Source organism: Solanum dulcamara, chromosome 9, assembly GCF_947179165.1.
Source record: "Solanum dulcamara chromosome 9, daSolDulc1.2, whole genome shotgun sequence".
Lineage (NCBI taxonomy): Eukaryota > Viridiplantae > Streptophyta > Magnoliopsida > Solanales > Solanaceae > Solanum > Solanum dulcamara.
The window spans coordinates 26,970,172-26,976,979 of NC_077245.1; the positions used below are offsets into that span (position 1 = coordinate 26,970,172).

Here is a 6,808-nt window from a genome sequence, read left to right on the forward strand (position 1 = left end):
TCTCGTCATTGCAAATATGATTCAAGATTGCATTTGACATCATAAGAATATTTTTCTTCAAAATCTAATCACAAAAGATAACTCGATTTCTCAAATTTAAAAAAAATTAAGAAGAAACTAAACCTTGAACGACTGGAAAGTAACTTTTTGGACTAAAAATTAAATCATATTCTTACCTGTTTGGGTTGATTTCATTCAAGAGAGATACCCATTTTAAAAAACTCCAACAACGTCTCTTTGCAAACATTTGGGGAAGATGTATTTAAAGATAAAATAATTAATTAATAGTGAAAGAAATAACACGTGACACTTTTTAATTGGTCTTTGGAAGCTAAAATATACATTCACGCAAGTCAACTGCGTGAAAACAAACATAGGAAGAAAATGGGTCAAAATGATCCATTTACAAAGATATTTAAAATTTTTATTTGGTAATTGAACGCCCATAAAGTTAAGGTATCTTTTTAAAAATTCGGGACAACTTAAGGTGTGCACCTTTATGTCTTTTCTCTAGTTAAAAAGAAAGGAAAGTGTAATTTGAAAATGGCAATTGAACCCCCAACCACACTATTTATATAATATATAATGACTGTTTATAAATATTACAACAATGTACATAAATATATATATACATCTATTATAAATAATTTTACATTATATATATAGACTATTTATATAATATAAATACATTATATATACATACATTTATTTAGCGGAGAAGGATAAAAAATTCTCCTGTACTATTATAAATAGTTTACCCCCTTTATATTTTTGGGCTAAATATACCATTTCTGTTATACCTTCGGTTCAAATATACCCCTCTCATTATACTTTGGTACAAATTCGCCCTTAATTTTAACGGAATAACACTTGAAAAACTCAAAATTAAATAATTCATCTCCAATTTTAAATATTCAATTTTTTAGAAATAAATAAAATTTCTAAGTACTAATTTAAGTTTTTTCTTAAAAATTATAATACAAAATGCATTGCATAATTTTAAGTACTAATACATCAATTTTTTTACTACTTTGAGTAATTTTTTTTAAATACTAATTTGAGTTTAAATGTAGGCATCAATTAGTGTTTGACTGGATTGAAGCATATTGGAGTATGCAAAAACTATCTTTCACAGAATAATCATCAATATTGCAGCTAATAGCTAATAATGATGCACATAAAGCCTAAGAAGAGCACTCCTTCGAAGAGTTAAAAAGGCAAATAAAACAAAATGAGAGAAAGCTCAAATTAAAGTAATTTAAATTATCTCATTAAGAAAAAACTAAAATTAGTATTTAGAAATTTCATGTATTAATACTTAAAAATATGCAATGCATTTTGTATTGTCATTTCTAAGAAAAAGAAACTCAAATTAGTACTTAAAAATTTTATTTATTCCTAAAAAAATCAAATATTTAAAATTGAAAATGAATTATTTAATGTTAAGCTTTTCAAGTGTTATTCCATTAAAATTAAGGGCGAATTTATACCAAAGTATAATGAGAGAGGTATATTTGAACCAAAAGTATAATAAAAAAGATATATTTAATCCAAAAATATAATAAAAAATATATTTAAATTATTTTTAATTGTATAAAGATATATCTGACCCTTCCATTTATTTAGTGTAATATTTTTTTGTTGCCCATATATGTATATAAGAAAGGAAAACTTGCATAAATATACAATATTAAGAAAATATTTACCATTTATAGCAATAAATATTTTTTTTCAGTGAACACTTATAATACAATTTTAATATATATTGCAGAGAACTATTTATAAAACATATATAATACAAGTTTTATAGATGGATAATACATTTATCACATATTTTAATAGATTTATAATACATTATGTTAATTTCTTACTACACAAACATAATATATATTTTAAAACACTTATAATACATTTATATTATATGCATAATTCACTTTTAATACAAGTGTAGATTTATCATAATATTGCTATATATTGCTATAAATGATAATAAATAAAAAATATCGCTAAAATCGACAATTAATTTTTAAAAACCACTCAATTAAGTAATTTTTTCTATAAGAAACTTTTAATCCATTTCGATCCAAATAAACTTTTAGAGTCCGGGTTATTATGGCCCACTCAAATTCATGTCAATCGGCTCATTTGACAACCGAGCCCAAGCTGTTTAATCGATCTCCTTATAGTTTTGGTGATTTCTCCTCCTCTGCTTGTAAAACTGTTTTCAGTCTGCACACAAAAACCTATTGCTTTTTGCTGCTTCTGTTGGCCCTTACCATTCTGTTATACAGAGAAACCGCTGTCGAGTAATATGAGAAAATTTGGTCTTCCCATACTCCACAGCGTTTCTCTGTATAACGAAATGTTTTAGGGTCACTACTCTTTCTTTTCTGGATCTTAAACCCTTTGCAACGTTTTTGACCTGCTGGTATCAATTTTACCCCCAAAAAGTGTTTTACCTAGAAGAACTGTCTTTTTTTTCCTTTTCAACTAAGTTTATCTTTGACGGTTATCTTTTTCGTATATCTTTTAAATTGTCAATCATTGCTTACTTAGCAAGTAGTTGCTGAATATATATATTTTAGATTCTCTTAAGGCCACAAATCACGAAAAGTCGGGGGTATGGCAGGAGGAGCTTCACTGCCTTCGTGCACGGCGGCGGGCAGTACCGAGTCGTCCAGCGAATCCTGGGGGGGGGGGGGGGCTGATTCCTTCGGGATACGGCTTTATCTCAAAAAATTTAAATATTTCATGCCCTAATTTAAAATGTTCCACCTCAGAAATCCAAACTATGCCACATAGATTAGTGAAATCCAAATTGTGCCACGTAAATTGGAACAGAGAGTAGTATGTTAGTTTGTCATCAAGGTAGATAGCAGGTTGTAGTAATAGAAGATGAGAAATGTGTCACTACTTGTTAGTGATAGTTGTGAGTTGCAAAAAGTTACTATGGAGTTGGAGTTAAATATTACTTGTAAAAGGAAAATGAGTTACACCCTAAAGTTCGACAATTTAAGAGCAATCAACTGCTGAGAAATGATTCCTAAAGGAATAACATAGAAGCTAATACCAAAACATTGATTTTTCTCAATTTGTGCGAGTTTTGTGTCTGTGAAACGAAAATATTGCTGTATGTTTACTAGCTTTCGATTGAAGTTTCTGAAACACTTGTTGTGTGGCATGTTATGGTTATACGCATATCATCTTTACTCTGTTATTAGTCCATTTTTGTATATTAATCCTAGCGGCAGCAGTGTTAGATACCTTTGGTGACTATTCAGCAACAACCTACTGAAATACACCAATTTTCTTTCCCTTTGCAGTGATTTGGTTATAAGGAAGCACCTTGGTAGAAGTAATGTAGTATGATTTACACCCAAAGCAAGTTTTTCTGAATAATGGTTAGGCAGGGAAGAGCACTGGGTTCTACACTACATGTGGACTTCTTAAATTTGAACTTTTCTCGACTTAGTAGACCATCATATGATTGATTAGTTGAATGATTCAACTTTCTGAGAATTGATCCTTTGACAGTTTAAGCCTTTAATTTGTACCGGCTGTAGAATTTCTGCTTCAGTTTTGGTGCAAAGAATGATCGGGAAATGGCAAGATATTAATGCCAACCTCATCATAGAATGCTCTCTTTGGGTATCATAAGTAGTTAAGGTAGTGCTTCAACATGTTGGGAGTCAAGAATAGTCTTCGCAAAAATGAAGAAACTAAGCATTGAAGCTGTGGATAAATAGCAAGTCTAGAGTCTCCGGTGCTGCACTGAGCATTATAGCTCAAATGAAGCCTCTTAAATAATTTCTTAGTCTGTTGCCACTCAATTACTCAACTATTGTAAGAAGCATGGACGCTCTACACTCAAATTTGATGCATCACTTCAGAGAAGGAGAAAAAGTAGAAAAGATGTTTGATGAAATAGTAAGGGATAACTCAAGCAGCACGTGTGGATTGCCGTACACTTAGATGAACATTGCAATGCACTCTAATCGTTTGTATCCTAATATTAGTGGAATGATAATGGTGTATATGACCAAAACTTTCTACCCTCAATAGAACGAAATAAGAAAGTTTGGTAGTTCTTGATGCCAGGGAAGGATTCCCCAAGGTTATGAGTGGAAATGTATGCGATTGAAGGAGCGGGGAGGGGTAGTTATGGAATGCTCATTGGCCTTTTTGGGCAGAGCGGATTCATATTCTTTGTTTATTAGATTTTAAGACGGTACAGATGATTTCTTAACATGAGAGAATGCACTTTAGTCCAAATATTTTGCACTCTGGGCAAAGGAAACAAAACGAAAGTCTGGTTAAAATACTAGAGGCCCAAGAGGATGATGCTAAACTAGTGGCAGAATTCGATGTCCTGTGATTTTAATTGTTACGGAATACTGTTTTTAAAGCACTAAAGTTAGTACTCTTATCATTTGTACAGCAATAGTTTCAATAATTTGACAGTTTCCCAAATTGTACTGTACTTATCTTATGTCGAAAGAAGTTCAGTAACAAATTGAGATTCATAATTGTGATTCAAGTTTCTTATTGATATACAATTAATAATTCTTTTTCACTTTTCCTTCTGGTCTTAGACAAGAAGTGACTCTCTTATGTGGATCCTTATTTGTTTCAGAAAGGAAGAATCTAGCAGTACATGGGATCATATTTGTGGACGAGGTATATTTTGACTGATGGACATGCTCGTTAGACCTGTCTCTGGAAAGAACCAGAAGAAAGAGAAAAGTTATCTTCAACAGACATTTATAAAGGAATTGTTGTATGCAGAACAAGTGTCCCTAAGTGAATAGTCTTTGGACGTGTTTTGGAATATAGTAAGTAATCGCTATATAGCATTTACATGGAAAGATGTCGAAAAAGAAAAGTTCTGCATGCCCTGCCCTTAAAGGTTCTAGAGTTTATGTGCATCACCATAACATTCTGTCACTTTAACAAAAACTCTATGTATATTTGTAAACCATTACTATTGACATCCAAGAGCTTCAACTTCTGTTAAATTTTTGTATAAAACTGGCTATGGTGGAGGAATTCTATTTGTCTTTGATGTAGTAATGCACATAAAGAGGCAGCCTCTTTTTCGCTTTATGAGCTCCTGAGGTATATGCCTCTCTTTATCTTGTCAATTGCCAAAGTCATCTATCTATCTCTCGGTTTTCTGTAGCCAAAATAAAGATACATGCGCAACTTTTAGTTTCTTGTATTATAACCTTCTTGGTTCTTTTAAAGACACTTTTGAGGCCTTGTTTGATCATGTAGGTACTGGGGTTGAATCCGCACTTCACCTTTTAGAGATTCTATGGATTCATGGGCTTTCAGGACACAGTTTAGTACAATTTTGCCATTTGGGCACCCACAAAAATCGATGGCAAATGTTTCCTCAGAACATCAGATCAACCTTCTGGTTTAACTGCACTTGATAAAGGACTTTGGTATCGAAGGAAATGCTTAGACTAAAAATTTCTTGTTGACGAATAGAGTGAAGAAGGTCATAGATTCCCTGGGTGCATGTTCTTGCACAAATTGCCATAATCCAACACCAGATGTACAATATTACACTATACATAAGACTATCGTCAATGCACTACAGCAATGAGTTGCAATGCTCGAGGTTCCTTAGCTTTGCCAGTATTGAACCAGTGGCTGTTTCTGTATTGGTGTACTTGTAGCAACTGCAGTTTTTAACAGACCTGAAATATTTGATTATTAATGATCTGAAGGTCAGTCCTTTCCATTGTCATTTATCATGATTTCAAATTCTTCTTGGTTCTTTTTGCTGTGAATTAATGGGTTAGGCAATAACTGACCTAAATTTGCATTTGCAACCTTTTGATTATAACTGCAAACTACTTTTGCAATTTTGAATGAATTATTGAAACAAAGAGGAACCTTCTCTTCTGATATCATATACAATGTGTACAAAGGTAATAATACACTTCATGAATTCCCATAAAGGAGAAAAATCAAAATAATATCCTACATATCTGCTCCTGTGATTGTGCTTACTATACATAAAAGACACTATTTTCAGATTATTCTGTAACACTCTCCCTCAAGGTAGAACATAGTCGTTGATCATACCCAACTTGTTACAGAGATAATCAACTCGACTTTCATTCAATGCCCTTGTAAGTAAATCAGCTAGTTGCTCTCCTATTTTCATATATATCCAGTGGAGATTAAGTTCTCTTGAATCTTCTCGCGAATAATTGATAATCAACCTCTATGTGTTTAGTTTTTTCCTGATACACTGGATTTGAGGCAATATAAAGAGCCAGTTGATTATCACACTGAAGTTTTGTTGGGTTGAAGCATTTACACCAACTAAATTCTGGTGTGATAATCAAGCTGCGCTTCATATCACCTCAAATCCAATGTATGATGAAAGAACTAAACATTCACACCAGTATATCATTATGCCACTATAGATGACGTGCAATTAATCAAAAGGTTAGTTGTGGAAATCACATTAGCCCATAAATGCTTAGCGACTTTCATTTGGAATGACAAAGCATGATCAGTCTCAAGGAGATGTCTATTTTTCTTCTCAGGCACCCCATTTTGAAAAGGTATATAAACACGGAGAAGATTGATGGAAAATACTGTGTTGATTCGTGTAGTTAGGTATACTTGGCACATATGACAAGGAATAGATGAAGTGGGTTTAACAGTCCCAAATCCCTCAATGTTACAGTTCGACCCATCAATAATAGTTACAGGAGATGGTACTTTGTGTGACCAAAAACTAAATAAGATTTTTGGATTGCCTGTCACGTGATTGATGGCACCAGAA

At 32.4% G+C, this 6,808-nt stretch overlaps 1 long non-coding RNA gene across 1 annotated transcript; it reads left to right on the forward strand.

The window, feature by feature from the left end:
- The first annotated feature begins 2,283 nt into the window (after positions 1–2,283).
- On the forward strand, positions 2,284–5,749 carry LOC129903120 (uncharacterized). The gene is made up of 3 exons (XR_008770207.1): positions 2,284–2,428; positions 4,634–4,832; positions 5,275–5,749. It is a non-coding gene; the product is annotated as an uncharacterized LOC129903120 (long non-coding RNA).
- Positions 5,750–6,808: the final 1,059 nt, after the last annotated feature.